The sequence below is a fragment of the Myxine glutinosa genome, chromosome 10 (assembly GCF_964187855.1).
Source record: "Myxine glutinosa chromosome 10, kmMyxGlut1.1, whole genome shotgun sequence".
NCBI classification, from domain to species: domain Eukaryota; kingdom Metazoa; phylum Chordata; class Myxini; order Myxiniformes; family Myxinidae; genus Myxine; species Myxine glutinosa.
In genome coordinates, this window is record NC_136270.1 from 40,044,965 (window position 1) to 40,069,120 (window position 24,156).

Genomic DNA, 24,156 nt, shown 5'->3' on the forward strand with positions numbered 1-24,156 from the left:
GATCTTCATTTCAACAATATTGATAGATAAAGGTGATATAATATAACAAATATCATGAAACATTTACATTTTGTAGTCCATTGTATAATTTAAATAAACATAAATGCAAATTTCACACGTGGAAAAAGTAAGTACACCCCTACATTTATCACCACTTCAAATACCTAAAATTAGAATCAGGTGCACCAGCGCAGGTGCAAATGATTAAAACATCATTAGAGAGGATCGTGGAGGAACCTGTCTTATTTAAACCACAGACATTTAGTTTGGTTTGCTCTTTGTTGTTGAAGTGTGCGGCGTCACCATGCCTAGATCAAAAGAGCTCTCTGAGGCCTTCAGAAAGAATGTTATAGATACCTACGAGTCTGGGAAGGGATTTAAAAAGATCTCCAAACAATTTGAAATCAATCATTCGACTGTCTGGAAGATCATCTACAAGTGGAGAAGATTCCAAACAACTGCCAACTTGTTCAGGCCAGGCCGCCCCAGCAAGTTCAGCCCGAGAGCAGACCGCAAGATGCTCAAAGAAGTCTCTAAGAACCCCAGAATGTCATCACGGGACCTATAGGTAGCTCTTGCCACTGTTGATGTCAAAGTGCACGAGTCTACCATTAGAAAGAGGCTGCACAAATTTGATCTACATTGGAGGTGTGTCAGGAGGAAACCTTTGCTGTCCAGAAAGAACATCAGTGCAAGACTAAAATTTGCCAATGAACACCAAGGCAAAGACCAGCACTTCTGGAACAATGTGCTCTGGACAGATGAGTCAAAGGTAGAGCTATTTGGCCACAGTACCAGAAGACATGTTTGGCAAAAACCAAAGACAGCATTTGACCACAAGAACCTGATACCAACTGTAAAGCATGGGGGTGGAAATATTATGGTTTGGGGCAGCTTTGCTGCATCAGGGCCTGGGCAGCTCAACATCATAGAATCCACGATGAATTCTTCATTGTACCAGAGGGTGCTTGAGGATAATGTGAGGCCATCTGTCGGAAAGTTGAAGCTCAACCGAAGGTGGACCTTGCAACATGACAATGACCCTAAACATACCAGTAAATCCACCAAGGAATGGCTGAAAAGAAAGAAATGGAGGGTTCTGGAATGGCCAAGTCAGAGCCCGGATCTAAATCCCATCGAGATGTTGGGGGGGGGGGGGGGGGGATTTGAAACGAGCTGTGCATGCAAGAAATCCCTCAAACATCGCACAGCTGAAAGAATTCTGCATGGAGGAGTGGGCAAAAATTTCTCCCAGTCGATGTCAGAGACTGCTAGACAGTTATAAGAAACGCCTACTTGAGGTTGTTTCTGCCAAAGGGGGCAATACCACCTATTAGAGTCAAGGGTGTACTTACTTTTTCCACATGCGAAATTTGCATTTATGTTTATTTAAATTATACAATGGACTACAAAATGTAAATGTTTCATGATATTTGTTATATTATATCACCTTTATCTATCAATATTGTTAAAATAAAGATCAAATAGCTGTATGTTGAAATATGTTGAAAAAGTCAAACTTTACATAGGGTGTACTTACTTTTTCACGTGACTGTATATCCAGTTTTGACACGCCAGTCGCCTGCTCCTGAAGCACTTATAAATCTAGTGTTGTGGAACTGTAAGTGTGGTTGAGAGTGAGGAGGTGGTTGCACAAAGGCTGGCATTCATTGTTCCGTGATGTGCGGTCAGTGTCGTGGCAGTGGTTGCAACAAGTCTGAAGCACCACAAGTGTGTGGACAATACACTGATGAGGTGATCATTCTGGTACTCCACAAGATAAAGAGCATGAACATGTACAATCTCATGATGACAGCAGTGATGAAGAAGAGGCATGACTCATTTGGACGTAAATCAAAATTAGTATGGTCACACATAACATTGCATTGTGTTTATTACCTTAGCATCGGTAGAGTTTGGGAGGGGGACATGTGTGGGGGGCAATTGCCCCTACTTTATTTGTTTTTCAGTAGTTTACAATGAAGATCAAAAAATTCCGTATTTAAACCTGAGTAACAGAGCGAATCGGAGCCCAAGTGCGTGGATTTCTTCCCGCAGCCACGGCAGATATCGCGGTATTTGCACCGAGTGATGTGATTGGCTGCATCCTTTTTCAAATCAGATTAACAACTTTGAAATTTGTGATTTTTCACAAATGAAGGATTTTCACGAATGAAGCCACTTCGGAACGAAGCTTTTCTGCAATGAGACGGATTAGAAACTGTTTGTGCTCAACCATGGAGGATTGAGGTTCTCTTCGGTGACTCTTCTTCACGTAGAAGGCGATTTAACTGTGAAGTTGATTCCAGAGGACATTGTGGATGTTTACGCCAACCGCAGGGAAAGACGATTGTACCTACATTAGTCATGAGGTAAGAACAGTATTTATATTATGACAATGTTTATATGTATGTGTAACACCGGGGAGACATGATTCATAAAGTCCTCGATTTCTGTTTTTTATTCAAGAATTCGTTGCTGTGCTAATATTGGTGGTAGCTGGTAAACATGTCAAACTAGAACGGGCACTCGGTAGAGCGCATACCTTCGCCGCAGCTACTGTTCTGTACTTGGCATGGGAGTGTAGGGAACAGAACAGTGAACAGTTTTGACCTTTTCGTGACCTTGACCTTGACCTTTGACCCGATTGCTCCCAAAATCTAATCAAATGTGTCCCGTATAATAACCAATCATCCCACCAAATTTCATGCAATTCGGTTGAATACTTTTTGAGTTATGCGAATAACATACACACACACACACACACACACAGACATACAAACTAGAACGGGCACTCGGTAGAGCGCATACCTTCGCCGCAGCTACTGTTCTGTACTTGGCATGGGAGTGTAGGGAACAGAACAACAAAAATACGATTTTGACCTTTTCGTGACCTTGACCTTGACCTTTGACCCGATTGCTCCCAAAATCTAATCAAATGTGTCCCGTATAATAACCAATCATCCCACCAAATTTCATGCAATTCGGTTGAATACTTTTTGAGTTATGCGAATAACATACACACACACACACACACAGACATACAAATAAATACACAGCGATCAAAACATAACCTTCCGCTTTTGCGAAGGTAATAAATACACAGCGATCAAAACATAACCTTCCGCTTTTGCGAAGGTAACTAGAAACCCTCCGATAATGCAAAGCCCGTCCACATGCATTTGTATGCAGACGTCATCTTCTGCTTCTTTCGTCATCATCTTCTTCTTTCGTCATCATCTTCTTCTTCTGCCTGCTCAAAATAACGAAAACAGTTGAACAAAAAAAGAAAAGACCTTTCATCTTTAAAACTAAAAAATAATCAGTTTCTACCTTTTGATTAGTCAACCAATTCAGTGACCCAATATGCAAATTATTAAAACTTCAGGTAAATTGGATGAAAATTAACAATTTTATGTGACGCTGACCTTTGACCTTCGACCTTTTGACCAAAATTATTAATTTGCCTTCTCCATACTATCATAATCAAGCTTTGGTGAAAATTTGACAATAGCTCAAATGGACCAACCGGACACACACACACACACACACACACACACACACACACACACACACACACACACACACACACACACACACACACACACACACACACACACACACACACACACACACACACACACACACACACACACACACACCTCCTGCTGTGTGAGGGACGGGCTAATAATTAGGCTAAAACAAAAGAACAAGGGTGATTAAATCATGAACATAAACTGTATTTGTGATTTCACGTACACTGTAACTACACTAACAAACAGAAATTTTGTAGGTCAGACCGAGCTCCCCATTATTACCCTGAGCTCTCGAAGTGAAAAGCAAGGTTAGGCATTCGGTTGCGTACGTGTGTACGTGTCTGCATTTTAAAAAGCCATTTTCTTGGCAACCGTTGGCCCGATTGACACGAAATGTTACTATAGGAGCGTCTCCACCTGTAGATTTTTTTCTCATAATTATGACGTCATAGGTCATGTGGTACGGACGCCATCTTGGAAAAACACTACACCTCTATCTCCCAAACCACTCCATGGAAAAAATTGAAACATGGCTCATTGTCAAGTACTCCGCATGGGGAATAACATATGTTAATGATGATATCATTGGTACCTTAATTATGACGTCATAATTCGACAAGTACAGTGCTTGATTCGATCAGTATGAATTTATTCTTCGCTGCATTTCTTGGTCCGATTGAAACGAATTTTTTTTTACCACAGAAGCACTTTCTCCTGTAGAATATTTACTAATAATTATGACGTCATATGTCACGTGGCACAGGAGCCATCTTGTAAAAACCGAAAAACGTTGCACCCAGTGGCGTCTTGATGGATTGTGGCGCTCTGGGCGGAGGTCAAAACTAGCGCCCCCTTGCAGGTACTGACATCGTCAGAAATTCCTATTGAGGGGGCCATATGAAAGAACTCTAAGCTTCCCCAGCGGGATCAGCAGCAGAGCCCTGGACGATGTTCAAAATGAGAATATATTTAGTTATGATCTCTTGAGATGATTCGTCTTATTAACTAAATTCCTATGTTTCCGGATACAAAGAATCCGGAAAAATTCCTATGTTTCTAAACATGCGCCATGTTAAGGTGCATAGAGCAGTTTAATAGGTCCTTCCATGGCATGGTATTCCTATTACAAAATAAATAACAAAAACAATGATAACATTGTAACAAAGCATTTATTAATACTAATAACATTGTTATGAATTTTGGGGTAGAGTGATATATAGATCAGGTAGATCAGTGTAGGTATCACGCTCCGACTGTCGTGAAGAAGAAGAACCATTTCGATGTACATAAGTAAAGGACCTGTTTAGCCCGGATGTCGGATTAAGCTCATATATTTGTGTTCATACAAGGATGGCATTGCGTTAACTAGAGTAGGGATTATGCGAATTCCCCTGTGTGTGAGACCTTGTGATTTATCCAATGTCCCTTATAGCAACGCACTGGACATGTAGAGCAGGAAAGGTCCATTAGCACACATACTAATTAAATTCCCCCAAAATAAAACTCACTGGAAGTGCAGGCAGGAAGCGCCCACGCATTGCGCAAACATGGCGATAAAACATTGTTCAGGCCGGCTGAGGCCATGCCCACCTCGCGACGGATTGGTTGCGGGGTTTGATGGAGAGATCACACCAATTGTCGGGAGGGCCAATCGGCACGCAGCTGAAGCCCAGAGGCAAGAAGGAGCCAGCTGATTGGCCAAGGGGAGGTTATGAAAAGGTGAAGAGAAACCGACATATTTTTTTTTCTCTCTCTCTCTCTCTCGATCTCTCGATCTCTCGATCTCTCTGGCACTGGCCCTTGCCTATTGTCCTTCATGCCGACATCTTCCTCTGCTTGTTGGGATCGGACTTTGGTGGAGAGATGAAGCGATCAGAGACGTCACCGGAGAACGTGCCGAGTTTTGCAGGTGGAAACAACTAGCGACTTGCGGAAACGAATGGGTGCAGCGAGGCCTAGTTCCCGCCAACACGCGCGTTTCGCTTGTGCACGCCGGCCGGACCCATTAGCAGACCCTGGCGAGACCCTCACAAGCTGATCAGAGCTAAATGCATGATAAAATCACACCCCTCTTTATTTTCATTCATGTTCTGCCATCCCCTTGTCTGTGTCTGGTTCTGTGCATAGGAGCGCTCATTAGGGTGTTTTAGTAACCGGCGCGTTTTCTGGTCCCGGCATCTGTTGTAAATAAATCCTTTTATTATTTTCCCTGTATATTCTAAATCCGTTTTTCGTGTGAGTTCATTTCCTGCAGGATCGGAGCTGCCGTGCGGGACCGACAGGTAAAAGCTTCCAGCTTCCTCTTCTTCTTCTCTCTTCCTCTCGCGCGTAGATAATAAATCCACTATTGAACAACGCCTCGAAATAACGCTCGATTGCAATCCGTGATTGCCCGGTCTTCACCGAGGGGGATCACACGACAATATTAACAACTTTGATATTATTCGTACCATTTGGCAATAATAAAACAAACGTATAATCCCCGCCCTGGTCCAAGCAGACCTGGGCTTGGTGAAAGGTAAACTAATGCTGAAGCAGTAGGGCAGGCAGGTATGCTACAAGGCCGTTCACAAAAACGACATGAAACATGCATGCAGCAAAGTGTGGTATTTTTATGCAGCATGGTGTGGTATTTCTATGCAGCATGGTGTGGTATTTCTATGCAGCATGGTGTGGTATTTCTAGGCAGCATGGTGTGGTATTTCTATGCAGCATGGTGTGGTATTTCTATGCAGCATGGTGTGGTATTTCTATGCAACATGGAGTGGTGTTTCTATGCAGCATGGTGTGGTATTTCTATGCAGCATGGTGTGGTATTTATATGCAGAATGGTGTGGTATTTCTAGGCAGCATGGTGTGGTATTTCTATGCAGCATGGTGTGGTATTTCTATGCAGCATGGTGTGGTATTTCTATGCAGCATGGTGTGGTATTTATATGCAGAATGGTGTGGTATTTATAGGCAGCATGGTGTGGTATTTCTATGCAGCATGGTGTGGTAGGTCTATGCAGCATGGTATGGTATTTCTATGCAGCATGGTGTGGTATTTCTATGCAGCATGGTGTGGTATTTCTATGCAGCATGGTGTGGTATTTCTATGCAGCATGGTGTGGTATTCCTATGCAGCATGGTGTGGTATTCCTATGCAGCATGGTGTGGTATTTCTATGCAACATGGTGTGGTATTTCTATGCAGCATGGTGTGGTATTTCTATGCAGCATGGTGTGGTATTTCTATGCAGCATGGTGTGGTATTTCTATGCAGCAAGGTGTGGTGTTTCTATGGCCTAGAGACTGGAGCTGATGAGGCAGAGCAGCAGAGGAAGGCAAGGAAGTTAAAGAACTCACTTGACACGTGATCCTGGCCGTCGCTGATTGGGACATACACCTGAGATATCTAGATTTGATCGACATAATTACATAACAAACGTCCAACAGTTACACCCCTCCATCCCTTGGGCCAATGGGCGATCTCCATGTTACCGAGTGCACAATTATTAAACCTCATTATACAAAATAAGAGATCTACGCAGCAGGCAGCCAGATAATTACTAATACCGTAACACGGATTTATTTACTGTGAGAGATGTCCGTGAAGTTAGCACCCTTTAACCTTTACCCTTTACCCTTTAACCTTTACTATTTACCATTTACCCGATTCAAAGTTATGGTTGTACCATTACAAAAATGGGGGATGTTGTGGATTTCTTTGTAAAAAAGTCAGATGCGAATGATTAAATAAGATAAATTATGGGCAATGGTAATCCGACAATGGTTCGAATCCTGTAAAGGCCTGAGAAACATAATGTAATCGAAGAGGGCAATGGATCGAATCCAGTAATGGTTTGAATCTGGTAAAATAAAATTGAATCCGGTACACGTTTGAATCGGCTAAAGGTTCGAATCCGGCAGTGGACTGAATCGGTAATGGCCTGAGAAACATAACGGGAGCAGCGACAACAACAACAAGCACGACAACAACTCTCACAACCCGCCCCTCATTCAAACCTTTACCAGATTCAAACCTTTACCAGATTCAAACCTTTACCAGATTCAAACCTTTACCAGATTCAAACCTTTACCAGATTCAAACCTTTACCCGATTCAAACCTTTACCAGATTCAAACCTTTACCCGATTCAAACCTTTACCCGATTCAAACCTTTACCCGATTCAAACCTTTACCAGATTCAAACCTTTACCCGATTCAAACCTTTACCCGATTCAAACCTTTACCCGATTCAAACATTTACCAGATTCAAACCTTTACCAGATTCAAACCTTTACCCGATTCAAACCTTTACCAGATTCAAACATTTACCAGATTCAAACCTTTACCCGATTCAAACCTTTACCAGATTCAAACCTTTACCAGATTCAAACCTTTACCCGATTCAAACCTTTACCCGATTCAAACCTTTACCCGATTCAAACCTTTACCCATTTCAAACCTTTACCCGATTCAAACATTTACCCGATTCAAACCTTTACCAGATTCAAACCTTTACCCGATTCAAACCTTTACCAGATTCAAACCTTTACCAGATTCAAACATTTACCCGATTCAAACCTTTACCCGATTCAAACCTTTACCCGATTCAAACCTTTACCCGATTCAAACCTTTACCAGATTCAAACATTTACCCGATTCAAACCTTTACCCGATTCAAACCTTTACCCGATTCAAACCTTTACCAGATTCAAACCTTTACCAGATTCAAACCTTTACCCGATTCAAACCTTTACCAGATTCAAACCTTTACCCATTTCAAACCTTTACCCGATTCAAACATTTACCCGATTCAAACCTTTACCAGATTCAAACCTTTACCCGATTCAAACCTTTACCCGATTCAAACCTTTACCAGATTCAAACCTTTACCCGATTCAAACCTTTACCCGATTCAAACCTTTCTACAACATCGAGGCTCGTGAAAGAGCTAACATTAATCACACAAAAAGACAAACCGACACACAAAACACAAAAAACAAGGGGAGCGGCAGACAAGATAGGGGGAAGAGGGGGAAGGACACAAACACAACATTTGAGAGCAGGGACATCGGGAGGACTTGGGGGGAGGTGGGAGAGGAATAAAACATATGAACACTGCAAGGACTCTGGGGTGAATTACCGGGGGTAGAAAAGATCAAGGTTTTCGATGGGGGAAGATAAGAGATGGTGGTGAACAGCTGTTTTAAAGACCTGGAGGGAGGAGTGGGATTGAAGGGAGTGGGGGAGTTTGTTCCAGAGGCGGGAGAAAAGGGGAATGAAAGAGTGAAGGTGAGCAGATAGCCTAGACTTTGGCAGTTTAACCATAAGAGGGTTGCAGGCAGATCTTGTGCGACCTGAAGGAATATTGGGGGGACAGAGCACAGAGAGAGCTGGGGCAGCAAGGCCGGAGAGGAGTCGTTAGAAGACAGAAAGACCACCAACCTGCCTGCGGTGAGTGAGTGAAAGGCCCTCGGTGTTGACTACATCGCAGGAGATTCCAATGATTCTGAAAGCTTTGGCCTCAACAGCGTGAAGCCGAGCAAGGTGTGAGGCAGGAACACCAGCCCAGAGGGGGGAACAGTATTCCATTGAGCTGCGGATGAAAGCCTTGTATGTGGTGAGGAGCTCAGGTGTGCCAAGGAAGGACTTCGCACGACGGAGGATGCCCAGTCGGCGACTGGCTTTGGAGGCCAGCTTGGAAATGTGGTTTTCCCAAGAAAGATCATGGCAGATAGTGAGACCCAAAAGCTTGAGCGACAGAACTTCTTGGAGAGGATTGTTGAGAAAGTAGTTGGGAGGGTTGTCCAGTCGGTCCTTTCGGAGAGACATTGTAAGAGTGTGAGATTTGTCAGATTGAAAGACATGTTCCACTTGTTTGACCAGTCTGTGATTTTGTCCAGGTCTGCAGAGAGTGAGGAGGCTGCAGACTGCCGATCTGAGGGATGAGGAATGGAGCGACAGAGAGTAGAGTCGTCAGCAAAGAGATAGAGAGGATTTTCAAGAGAGTCAGAGAGATCATTGATGAAGACCAGAAAAAGCACAGGGCCCAGAACACTACCTTGGGGAACTCCAGCCTGAACAGGAAGAGGAGATGAGAGAAACCCATTCAGGGCCACATGTTGACTACGACCAGAGAGGAAGTCCGCCAGCCATGCGTGGAGATTTCCATGGATACCAAAGGAGGAGAGTTTGGTGAGCAGAGCAGGGTGCCAGACCGTATCGAAGGCACGTGAAATGTCAAGGGAGACAGCTCTAATTTCCTGTTTGGCATTGAGGACCTCCATCCATTGTTGAGAAAGCAGAAGCAGCATGTCCAGAGTAGAGTGACCAGGTCTGAAACCAAATTGATGATCAGAGATCAAGCCATTGGAGAAGAGGAAAGATTTAATATCTGAAGCAATGATGGATTCCATGACTTTGCTGATAATTGGGAGAAGGCTGATTGGTCTGTAGTTGCTGGGATCTGTTTTTGCACCTTTTTTGTGCAAACCGGTGATGTTGGCTGATTTCCAAGCAGATGGCAGATGACCTTGAGCAAAAGAGAGGGTGAAGAGAACAGAAAGAGGGAGTGAAAGAGCAGAAGAACATGATTTTAGGACCCGTGGGCTGATGCCGTCAGGACCAGTTGCAGAATCAGAGTCGAGGGTTGACAGAAACTTTTCCACCTTATCAGGAGGAAAGGACACAGAGTCCAGGAGCAGCTGGGTACGACTGGGTACGGTGGGTACAGAGAGGGATGGGTTTGGGACACAAGATTTAGAGGCAAACACAGAGTTGAGGCATTCAGCTTTTTCACGTGCGGAGTCAACCGTTAAGCCGTTTGAGGTGAGGGAGGGGATGGAGGGGGAACAAACACCAGAAACAGATTTGACCAGACGCCACCAGGATTTGGAAGAGGGAGACAGATAAGAGAGTTCGGTCTTGAGAATGGTGAGATATTGTTTCCTGGCTCTCCTGAGGGTGGACACACACTTGTTTCGGGCTTTGTGAAAGGAAATGAGATTTCCTTCCGTTGGATTTGCTTTCCAGGAGACGAAAGCAAGTTGTTTCAGGGCAACAGCCTCACCACAAGATTCCGTGTACCATGGATGGGAGGAAGGGTATGACAACTGAAGACGAGATGGTATAAATCTGTGCATGAGAGAGAGCAATTTACTTTGAAAGAATTCCCAGGATGAGTTGATGTCAGAGGCGGTAGAGATGGGAGACCAGTCCAGATGATTGATGGCTGCTTGAAGACCGTGCCAGTTGGCCTGAGTGAAATGCCAGACTCGTCGACGCTGAGGAGGCTCTCTGAGAATGGTCAGAGAGATGTCCACTTTAACAAGCACATGATCAGATGATTCAAACCTTTACCAGATTCAAACCTTTACCAGATTCAAACCTTTACCAGATTCAAACCTTTACCAGAATCAAACCTTTTCCAGATTCAAACCTTTACCAGATTCAAACCTTTACCAGAATCAAATCTTTACCAGATTCAAACCTTTACCCGATTCAAACCTTTACCAGATTCAAACCTTTACCAGATTCAAACCTTTACCAGATTCAAACCTTTATCAGATTCAAACCTTTACCAGATTCAAACCTTTACCAGATTCAAACCTTTACCAGATTCAAACCGTTACCAGAATCAAACCTTTACCTGATTCAAACCTTTACCAGATTCAAACCTTTACCAGATTCAAACCTTTCCCAGAATCAAACCTTCACCAGATTCAAACCTTTACCCGATTCAAACCTTTACCAGATTCAAACCTTTACCAGATTCAAACCTTTATCAGATTCAAACCTTTACCCATTTCAAACCTTTACCAGATTCAAACCTTTACCAGATTCAAACGTTTACCAGATTCAAACGTTTACCAGATTCAAACCTTTACCAGATTCAAACGTTTACCAGATTCAAACGTTTACCAGATTCAAACCTTTCCCAGATTCAAACCTTTACCAGATTCAAACCTTTACCCGATTCAAACCTTTACCAGATTCAAACCTTTACCAGATTCAAACCTTTACCCTATTCAAACCTTTACCAGAATCAAACCTTTACCAGATTCAAACCTTTACCTGATTCAAACCTTTACCAGATTCAAACCTTTACCAGATTCAAAACTTTCCCAGATTCAAACCTTTACCAGATCCAAACCTTTACCAGATTCAAACCTTTACCCGATTCAAACCTTTACCAGATTCAAACGTTTACCGGATTAAAACCTTTACCCGATTCAAACCTTTACCCGATTCAAACCTTTACCCATTTCAAACCTTTACCCGATTCAAACCTTTACCAGAATCAAACATTTACGAGATTCAAAACTTTGCCAGATTCAAACCTTTACCAGATTCAAACCTTTACCAGATTCAAACGTTTACCAGATTCAAACCTTTACCAGATTCAAACCTTTACCAGATTCAAACCTTTACCAGATTCAAACCTTTACCAGATTCAAACCTTTACCAGATTCAAACCTTTACCAGATTCAAACCTTTACCAGATTCAAACCTTTACCAGATTCAAACGTTTACCAGATTCAAACCTTTACCAGATTCAAACCTTTCCCAGATTCAAACCTTTACCAGATTCAAACCTTTTCCAGATTCAAACCTTTACCAGATTCAAACCTTTACCAGATTCAAACCTTTACCAGATTTAAACCTTTACCAGATTCAAACCTTTACCCATTTCAAACCTTTACCAGATTCAAACCTTTCCCAGATTCAAACCTTTACGAGATTCAAACCTTTACCAGATTCAAACCTTTACCAGATTCAAACCTTTACCAGATTCAAACCTTTACCAGATTCAAAACTTTACCAGATTCAAACCTTTACCAGATTCAAACCTTTACCAGATTCAAACCTTTACCCAGATTCAAACCTTTACCAGATTCAAACCTTTACCAGATTCAAACCTTTACCAGATTCAAACCTTTACCAGATTCAAACCTTTACCAGATTCAAACCTTTACCAGATTCAAACCTTTACCAGATTCAAACCTTTACCAGATTCAAACCTTTACCAGAATCAAACCTTTACCAGATTCAAACCTTTACCAGATTCAAACCTTTACCCATTTCAAACCTTTAACAGATTCAAACCTTTACCAGATTCAAACCTTTACCCAGATTCAAACCTTTACCAGATTCAAAACTTTACCTGATTCAAACCTTTACCAGATTCAAACCTTTACCAGATTCAAACCTTTACCAGATTCAAACCTTTACCAGATTCAAACCTTTACCAGATTCAAACCTTTACCAGATTCAAACCTTTACCAAACTCAAACCTTTACCAGATTCAAACCTTTACCCATTTCAAACCTTTACCAGATTCAAACCTTTACCAGATTCAAACCTTTACCAGATTCAAACCTTTACCAGATTCAAACCTTTACCCGATTCAAACCTTTACCAGATTCAAACCTTTACCAGATTCAAACCTTTACCAGATTCAAACCTTCACCAGATTAAAACCTTTACCAGATTCAAACGTTTACCAGATTCAAACGTTTACCAGATTCAAACGTTTACCAGATTCAAACCTTTACCACATTCAAACCTTTACCAGATTCAAACCTTTACCAGATTCAAACCTTTAACAGATTCAAACCTTTACCAGATTCAAACCTTTACCAGATTCAAACCTTTACCAGATTCAAAACTTTGCCAGATTCAAAACTTTACCAGATTCAAACGTTTACCAGATTCAAACCTTTACCAGATTCAAACCTTTACCAGATTCAAACTTTTACCAGATTCATCCTTTACCAGATTCAAACCTTTACCAGATTCAAACCTTTACACATTTCAAACCTTTACCAGATTCAAACCTTTACCAGATTCAAACCTTTACCAGATTCAAACCTTTACCAGATTCAAACCTTTACCAGATTCAAACCTTTACCAGATTCAAACCTTTACCAGATTCAAACCTTTACCAGATTCAAACCTTTACCAGATTCAAACCTTTACCAGATTCAAACCGTTACCAGAATCAAACCTTTACCTGATTCAAACCTTTACCAGATTCAAACCTTTCCCAGAATCAAACCTTCACCAGATTCAAACCTTTACCCGATTCAAACCTTTACCAGATTCAAACCTTTCCCAGAATCAAACCTTCACCAGATTCAAACCTTTACCCGATTCAAACCTTTACCAGATTCAAACCTTTACCAGATTCAAACCTTTACCAGATTGAAACCTTTACCAGATTCAAACCTTTACCAGATTCAAACGTTTACCAGATTCAAACGTTTACCAGATTCAAACCTTTCCCAGATTCAAACCTTTACCAGATTCAAACCTTTACCCGATTCAAACCTTTACCAGATTCAAACCTTTACCAGATTCAAACCTTTACCCTATTCAAACCTTTACCAGAATCAAACATTTACGAGATTCAAAACTTTGCCAGATTCAAACCTTTACCAGATTCAAACCTTTACCAGATTCAAACGTTTACCAGATTCAAACCTTTACCAGATTCAAACCTTTACCAGATTCAAACCTTTACCAGATTCAAACCTTTACCAGATTCAAACCTTTACCAGATTCAAACCTTTACCAGATTCAAACCTTTACCAGATTCAAACCTTTACCAGATTCAAACGTTTACCAGATTCAAACCTTTACCAGATTCAAACCTTTCCCAGATTCAAACCTTTACCAGATTCAAACCTTTTCCAGATTCAAACCTTTACCAGATTCAAACCTTTACCAGATTCAAACCTTTACCAGATTTAAACCTTTACCAGATTCAAACCTTTACCCATTTCAAACCTTTACCAGATTCAAACCTTTCCCAGATTCAAACCTTTACGAGATTCAAACCTTTACCAGATTCAAACCTTTACCAGATTCAAACCTTTACCAGATTCAAACCTTTACCAGATTCAAAACTTTACCAGATTCAAACCTTTACCAGATTCAAACCTTTACCAGATTCAAACCTTTACCCAGATTCAAACCTTTACCAGATTCAAACCTTTACCAGATTCAAACCTTTACCAGATTCAAACCTTTACCAGATTCAAACCTTTACCAGATTCAAACCTTTACCAGATTCAAACCTTTACCAGATTCAAACCTTTACCAGATTCAAACCTTTACCAGAATCAAACCTTTACCAGAATCAAACCTTTACCAGATTCAAACCTTTACCAGATTCAAACCTTTACCCATTTCAAACCTTTAACAGATTCAAACCTTTACCAGATTCAAACCTTTACCCAGATTCAAACCTTTACCAGATTCAAACCTTTACCTGATTCAAACCTTTACCAGATTCAAACCTTTACCAGATTCAAACCTTTACCAGATTCAAACCTTTACCAGATTCAAACCTTTACCAGATTCAAACCTTTACCAGATTCAAACCTTTACCAAACTCAAACCTTTACCAGATTCAAACCTTTACCCATTTCAAACCTTTACCAGATTCAAACCTTTACCAGATTCAAACCTTTACCAGATTCAAACCTTTACCAGATTCAAACCTTTACCCGATTCAAACCTTTACCAGATTCAAACCTTTACCAGATTCAAACCTTTACCAGATTCAAACCTTTACACATTTCAAACCTTTACCAGATTCAAACCTTTACCAGATTCAAACCTTTACCAGATTCAAACCTTTACCAGATTCAAACCTTTACCAGATTCAAACCTTTACCAGATTCAAACCTTTACCAGATTCATCCTTTACCAGATTCAAACCTTTACCAGATTCAAACCTTTACCAGATTCAAACCTTTACCAGATTCAAACCTTTACCAGATTCATCCTTTACCAGATTCAAACCTTTACCAGATTCAAACCTTTACCAGATTCAAACCTTTACCAGATTCAAACCTTTACCAGATTCAAACCTTTACCAGATTCAAAACTTTGCCAGATTCAAACCTTTACCAGATTCAAACCTTTACCAGATTCATCCTTTACCAGATTCAAACCTTTACCAGATTCAAACCTTTACCAGATTCAAACCTTTACCAGATTCAAACCTTTACCAGATTCAAAACTTTGCCAGATTCAAACCTTTACCAGATTCAAACCTTTACCAGATTCATCCTTTACCAGATTCAAACCTTTACCAGATTCATCCTTTACCAGATTCAAACCTTTACCAGATTCAAACCTTTACCAGATTCAAACCTTTACCAGATTCAAACCTTTACCAGATTCATCCTTTACCAGATTCAAACCTTTACCAGATTCAAACCTTTACCAGATTCAAACCTTTACCAGATTCAAACCTTTACCAGATTCAAAACTTTGCCAGATTCAAACCTTTACCAGATTCAAACCTTTACCAGATTCATCCTTTACCAGATTCAAACCTTTACCAGATTCATCCTTTACCAGATTCAAACCTTTACCAGATTCAAACCTTTACCCATTTCAAACCTTTACCAGATTCAAACCTTTACCAGATTCAAACCTTTACCAGATTCAAACCTTTACCAGATTCAAACCTTTACCAGATTCAAACCTTTACCAGATTCAAACCTTTACCAGATTCATCCTTTACCAGATTCAAACCTTTACCAGATTCATCCTTTACCAGATTCAAACCTTTACCAGATTCATCCTTTACCAGATTCAAACCTTTACCAGATTCAAACCTTTACCAGATTCAAACCTTTACCAGATTCAAACCTTTACCAGATTCATCCTTTACCAGATTCAAACCTTTACCAGATTCAAACCTTTACCCATTTCAAACCTTTACCAGATTCAAACCTTTACCAGATTCAAACCTTTACCAGATTCAAACCTTTACCAGATTCAAAACTTTGCCAGATTCAAACCATTACCAGATTCAAACCTTTACCAGATTCAAACCTTTACCAGATTCAAACCTTTACCAGATTCAAACCTTTACCAGATTCAAACCTTTACCAGAATCAAACCTTTTCCAGATTCAAACCTTTACCAGATTCAAACCTTTACCAGAATCAAATCTTTACCAGATTCAAACCTTTACCCGATTCAAACCTTTACCAGATTCAAACCTTTACCAGATTCAAACCTTTACCAGATTCAAACCTTTATCAGATTCAAACCTTTACCAGATTCAAACCTTTACCAGATTCAAACCTTTACCAGATTCAAACCGTTACCAGATTCAAACCTTTACCAGATTCAAACCTTCACCAGATTCAAACCTTTACCTGATTCAAACCTTTACCAGATTCAAACCTTTATCAGATTCAAACCTTTACCAGATTCAAACCTTTACCAGATTCAAACCTTTACCAGATTCAAACCGTTACCAGATTCAAACCTTTACCAGATTCAAACCTTCACCAGATTCAAACCTTTACCTGATTCAAACCTTTACCAGATTCAAACCTTTATCAGATTCAAACCTTTACCAGATTCAAACCTTTACCAGATTCAAACCTTTACCAGATTCAAACCTTTACCAGATTCAAACCGTTACCAGATTCAAACCTTTACCAGATTCAAACCTTCACCAGATTCAAACCTTTACCTGATTCAAACCTTTACCAGATTCAAACCTTTATCAGATTCAAACCTTTACCAGATTCAAACCTTTACCAGATTCAAACCTTTACCAGATTCAAACCGTTACCAGATTCAAACCTTTACCAGATTCAAACCTTCACCAGATTCAAACCTTTACCAGATTCATCCTTTACCAGATTCAAACCTTTACCAGATTCATCCTTTACCAGATTCAAACCTTTACCAGATTCAAACCTTTACCAGATTCAAACCTTTACCAGATTCAAACCTTTACCAGATTCATCCTTTACCAGATTCAAACCTTTACCAGATTCAAACCTTTACCAGATTCAAACCTTTACCAGATTCAAACCTTCACCAGATTCAAACCTTTACCAGATTCAAACCTTTACCAGATTCAAACCTTTACCCATTTCAAACCTTTACCAGATTCAAACCTTTACCAGATTCAAACCTTTACCCATTTCAAACCTTTACCAGATTCAAACCTTTACCCATTTCAAACCTTTACCCATTTCAAACCTTTACCAGATTCAAACCTTTACCAGATTCAAACCTTTACCCATTTCAAACCTTTACCAGATTCAAACCTTTACCAGATTCAAACCTTTACCAGATTCAAACCTTTACCAGATTCAAAACTTTGCCAGATTCAAACCATTACCAGATTCAAACCTTTACCAGATTCAAACCTTTACCAGATTCAAACCTTTACCAGATTCAAACCTTTACCAGATTCAAACCTTTACCAGATTCAAACCTTTACCAGAATCAAACCTTTTCCAGATTCAAACCTTTACCAGATTCAAACCTTTACCAGAATCAAATCTTTACCAGATTCAAACCTTTACCCGATTCAAACCTTTACCAGATTCAAACCTTTACCAGATTCAAACCTTTACCCGATTCAAACCTTTGCCAGATTCAAACCTTTACCAGATTCATCCTTTACCAGATTCAAACCTTTCCCAGATTCAAACCTTTACCAGATTCAAACCTTTCCCAGAATCAAACCTTCACCAGATTCAAACCTTTACCCGATTCAAACCTTTACCCGATTCAAACCTTTACCAGATTCAAACCATTACCAGATTCAAACCATTACCAGATTCAAACCTTTACCAGATTCAAACCTTTACCAGATTCAAACCTTTACCCGATTCAAACCTTTACCAGATTCAAACCTTTACCCGATTCAAACCTTTACCAGATTCAAACCTTCACCAGATTCAAACCTTTACCCGATTCAAACCTTTACCAGATTCAAACCTTTACCAGATTCAAACCTTTACCAGATTCAAACCTTTCCCAGAATCAAACCTTCACCAGATTCAAACCTTTACCCGATTCAAACCTTTACCAGATTCAAACCTTTACCAGATTCAAACCTTTACCCATTTCAAACCTTTACCAGATTCAAACCTTTACCCGATTCAAACCTTTACCAGATTCAAACCTTTACCAGATTCAAACCTTTACCCATTTCAAACCTTTACCAGATTCAAACCTTTACCAGATTCAAACCTTTACCCATTTCAAACCTTTATCAGATTCAAACCTTTACCCATTTCAAACCTTTACCAGATTCAAACCTTTACCAGATTCAAACGTTTACCAGATTCAAACGTTTACCAGATTCAAACCTTTACCAGATTCAAACGTTTACCAGATTCAAACGTTTACCAGATTCAAACCTTTCCCAGATTCAAACCTTTACCAGATTCAAACCTTTACCCGATTCAAACCTTTACCAGATTCAAACCTTTACCAGATTCAAACCTTTACCCTATTCAAACCTTTACCAGAATCAAACCTTTACCAGATTCAAACCTTTACCTGATTCAAACCTTTACCAGATTCAAACCTTTACCAGATTCAAAACTTTCCCAGATTCAAACCTTTACCAGATCCAAACCTTTACCAGATTCAAACCTTTACCCGATTCAAACCTTTACCAGATTCAAACGTTTACCGGATTAAAACCTTTACCCGATTCAAACCTTTACCCGATTCAAACCTTTACCCATTTCAAACCTTTACCAGATCAAACCTTAACCAGAATCAAACATTTACCAGATTCAAACCTTTACCCTATTCAAACCTTTACCAGATTCAAACCTTTTCCAGATTCAAACCTTTACCAGATTCAAACCATTACCAGATTCAAACCTTTACCAGATTCAAACCTTTACCAGATTCAAACCTTTACCCTATTCAAACCTTTACCAGAATCAAACCTTTACCAGATTCAAACCTTTACCTGATTCAAACCTTTACCAGATTCAAACCTTTACCAGATTCAAAACTTTCCCAGATTCAAACCTTTACCAGATCCAAACCTTTACCAGATTCAAACCTTTACCCGATTCAAACCTTTACCAGATTCAAACGTTTACCGGATTAAAACCTTTACCCGATTCAAACCTTTACCCGATTCAAACCTTTACCCATTTCAAACCTTTACCAGATTCAAACCTTTACCAGAATCAAACATTTACGAGATTCAAAACTTTGCCAGATTCAAACCTTTACCAGATTCAAACCTTTACCAGATTCAAACGTTTACCAGATTCAAACCTTTACCAGATTCAAACCTTTACCAGATTCAAACCTTTACCAGATTCAAACCTTTACCAGATTCAAACCTTTACCAGATTCAAACCTTTACCAGATTCAAACCTTTACCAGATTCAAACGTTTACCAGATTCAAACCTTTACCAGATTCAAACCTTTCCCAGATTCAAACCTTTACCAGATTCAAACCTTTTCCAGATTCAAACCTTTACCAGATTCAAACCTTTACCAGATTCAAACCTTTACCAGATTTAAACCTTTACCAGATTCAAACCTTTACCCATTTCAAACCTTTACCAGATTCAAACCTTTCCCAGATTCAAACCTTTACCAGATTCAAACCTTTACCAGATTCAAACCTTTACCAGATTCAAACCTTTACCAGATTCAAACCTTTACCAGATTCAAAACTTTACCAGATTCAAACCTTTACCAGATTCAAACCTTTACCAGATTCAAACCTTTACCCAGATTCAAACCTTTACCAGATTCAAACCTTTACCAGATTCAAACCTTTACCAGATTCAAACCTTTACCAGATTCAAACCTTTACCAGATTCAAACCTTTACCAGATTCAAACCTTTACCAGAATCAAACCTTTACCAGATTCAAACCTTTACCAGATTCAAACCTTTACCCATTTCAAACCTTTAACAGATTCAAACCTTTACCAGATTCAAACCTTTACCCAGATTCAAACCTTTACCAGATTCAAAACTTTACCTGATTCAAACCTTTACCAGATTCAAACCTTTACCAGATTCAAACCTTTACCAGATTCAAACCTTTACCAGATTCAAACCTTTACCAGATTCAAACCTTTACCAGATTCAAACCTTTACCAAACTCAAACCTTTACCAGATTCAAACCTTTACCCATTTCAAACCTTTACCAGATTCAAACCTTTACCAGATTCAAACCTTTACCAGATTCAAACCTTTACCAGATTCAAACCTTTACCCGATTCAAACCTTTACCAGATTCAAACCTTTACCAGATTCAAACCTTTACCAGATTCAAACCTTTACCAGATTAAAACCTTTACCAGATTCAAACGTTTACCAGATTCAAACGTTTACCAGATTCAAACGTTTACCAGATTCAAACCTTTACCACATTCAAACCTTTACCAGATTCAAACCTTTACCAGATTCAAACCTTTAACAGATTCAAACCTTTACCAGATTCAAACCTTTACCAGATTCAAACCTTTACCAGATTCAAAACTTTGCCAGATTCAAAACTTTACCAGATTCAAACGTTTACCAGATTCAAACCTTTACCAGATTCAAACCTTTACCAGATTCAAACTTTTACCAGATTCATCCTTTACCAGATTCAAACCTTTACCAGATTCAAACCTTTACACATTTCAAACCTTTACCAGATTCAAACCTTTACCAGATTCAAACCTTTACCAGATTCAAACCTTTACCAGATTCAAACCTTTACCAGATTCAAACCTTTACCAGATTCAAACCTTTACCAGATTCAAACCTTTACCAGATTCAAACCTTTACCAGATTCAAACCTTTACCAGATTCAAACCGTTACCAGAATCAAACCTTTACCTGATTCAAACCTTTACCAGATTCAAACCTTCACCAGATTCAAACCTTTACCCGATTCAAACCTTTACCAGATTCAAACCTTTCCCAGAATCAAACCTTCACCAGATTCAAACCTTTACCCGATTCAAACCTTTACCAGATTCAAACCTTTACCAGATTCAAACCTTTACCAGATTGAAACCTTTACCAGATTCAAACCTTTACCAGATTCAAACGTTTACCAGATTCAAACGTTTACCAGATTCAAACCTTTCCCAGATTCAAACCTTTACCAGATTCAAACCTTTACCCGATTCAAACCTTTACCAGATTCAAACCTTTACCAGATTCAAACCTTTACCCTATTCAAACCTTTACCAGAATCAAACATTTACGAGATTCAAAACTTTGCCAGATTCAAACCTTTACCAGATTCAAACCTTTACCAGATTCAAACGTTTACCAGATTCAAACCTTTACCAGATTCAAACCTTTACCAGATTCAAACCTTTACCAGATTCAAACCTTTACCAGATTCAAACCTTTACCAGATTCAAACCTTTACCAGATTCAAACCTTTACCAGATTCAAACCTTTACCAGATTCAAACGTTTACCAGATTCAAACCTTTACCAGATTCAAACCTTTCCCAGATTCAAACCTTTACCAGATTCAAACCTTTTCCAGATTCAAACCTTTACCAGATTCAAACCTTTACCAGATTCAAACCTTTACCAGATTTAAACCTTTACCAGATTCAAACCTTTACCCATTTCAAACCTTTACCAGATTCAAACCTTTCCCAGATTCAAACCTTTACGAGATTCAAACCTTTACCAGATTCAAACCTTTACCAGATTCAAACCTTTACCAGATTCAAACCTTTACCAGATTCAAAACTTTACCAGATTCAAACCTTTACCAGATTCAAACCTTTACCAGATTCAAACCTTTACCCAGATTCAAACCTTTACCAGATTCAAACCTTTACCAGATTCAAACCTTTACCAGATTCAAACCTTTACCAGATTCAAACCTTTACCAGATTCAAACGTTTACCAGATTCAAACCTTTACCAGATTCAAACCTTTACCAGATTCAAACCTTTACCAGAATCAAACCTTTACCAGATTCAAACCTTTACCAGATTCAAACCTTTACCCATTTCAAACCTTTAACAGATTCAAACCTTTACCAGATTCAAACCTTTACCCAGATTCAAACCTTTACCAGATTCAAACCTTTACCTGATTCAAACCTTTACCAGATTCAAACCTTTACCAGATTCAAACCTTTACCAGATTCAAACCTTTACCAGATTCAAACCTTTACCAGATTCAAACCTTTACCAGATTCAAACCTTTACCAAACTCAAACCTTTACCAGATTCAAACCTTTACCCATTTCAAACCTTTACCAGATTCAAACCTTTACCAGATTCAAACCTTTACCAGATTCAAACCTTTACCAGATTCAAACCTTTACCCGATTCAAACCTTTACCAGATTCAAACCTTTACCAGATTCAAACCTTTACCAGATTCAAACCTTTACACATTTCAAACCTTTACCAGATTCAAACCTTTACCAGATTCAAACCTTTACCAGATTCAAACCTTTACCAGATTCAAACCTTTACCAGATTCAAACCTTTACCAGATTCAAACCTTTACCAGATTCATCCTTTACCAGATTCAAACCTTTACCAGATTCAAACCTTTACCAGATTCAAACCTTTACCAGATTCAAACCTTTACCAGATTCATCCTTTACCAGATTCAAACCTTTACCAGATTCAAACCTTTACCAGATTCAAACCTTTACCAGATTCAAACCTTTACCAGATTCAAACCTTTACCAGATTCAAAACTTTGCCAGATTCAAACCTTTACCAGATTCAAACCTTTACCAGATTCATCCTTTACCAGATTCAAACCTTTACCAGATTCAAACCTTTACCAGATTCAAACCTTTACCAGATTCAAACCTTTACCAGATTCAAAACTTTGCCAGATTCAAACCTTTACCAGATTCAAACCTTTACCAGATTCATCCTTTACCAGATTCAAACCTTTACCAGATTCATCCTTTACCAGATTCAAACCTTTACCAGATTCAAACCTTTACCAGATTCAAACCTTTACCAGATTCAAACCTTTACCAGATTCAAACCTTTACCAGATTCAAACCTTTACCAGATTCAAACCTTTACCAGATTCAAACCTTTACCAGATTCAAACCTTTACCAGATTCAAACCTTTACCAGATTCATCCTTTACCAGATTCAAACCTTTACCAGATTCAAACCTTTACCAGATTCAAACCTTTACCAGATTCAAACCTTTACCAGATTCAAACCTTTACCAGATTCAAAACTTTGCCAGATTCAAACCTTTACCAGATTCAAACCTTTACCAGATTCATCCTTTACCAGATTCAAACCTTTACCAGATTCATCCTTTACCAGATTCAAACCTTTACCAGATTCAAACCTTTACCCATTTCAAACCTTTACCAGATTCAAACCTTTACCAGATTCAAACCTTTACCAGATTCATCCTTTACCAGATTCAAACCTTTACCAGATTCAAACCTTTACCAGATTCAAACCTTTACCAGATTCAAACCTTTACCAGATTCAAAACTTTGCCAGATTCAAACCTTTACCAGATTCAAACCTTTACCAGATTCAAACCTTTGCCAGATTCAAACCTTTACCAGATTCAAACCTTTACCAGATTCAAACCTTTACCAGATTCAAACCTTTACCAGATTCAAACCTTTACCAGATTCAAACCTTTACCAGATTCAAACCTTTACCAGATTCAAACCTTTACCAGATTCAAACCTTTACCAGATTCAAACCTTTACCAGATTCAAACCTTTACCAGATTCATCCTTTACCAGATTCAAACCTTTACCAGATTCAAACCTTTACCCATTTCAAACCTTTACCAGATTCAAACCTTTACCAGATTCAAACCTTTACCAGATTCAAACCTTTACC

General features: G+C 39.3%; 1 long non-coding RNA gene across 1 annotated transcript in view; it reads right to left on the bottom strand.

Annotated features, from left to right (window-relative positions):
* Positions 1-2,843: 2,843 nt before the first annotated feature.
* LOC144894029 (uncharacterized) overlaps positions 2,844-24,156 on the bottom strand; it is a 106,526-nt gene continuing 85,213 nt past the window's right edge. Inside the window, exon 3 of the long non-coding RNA XR_013624715.1 lies at positions 2,844-3,253. This is a non-coding gene — a long non-coding RNA (uncharacterized LOC144894029). The remainder of the gene's footprint in view (positions 3,254-24,156) is intronic.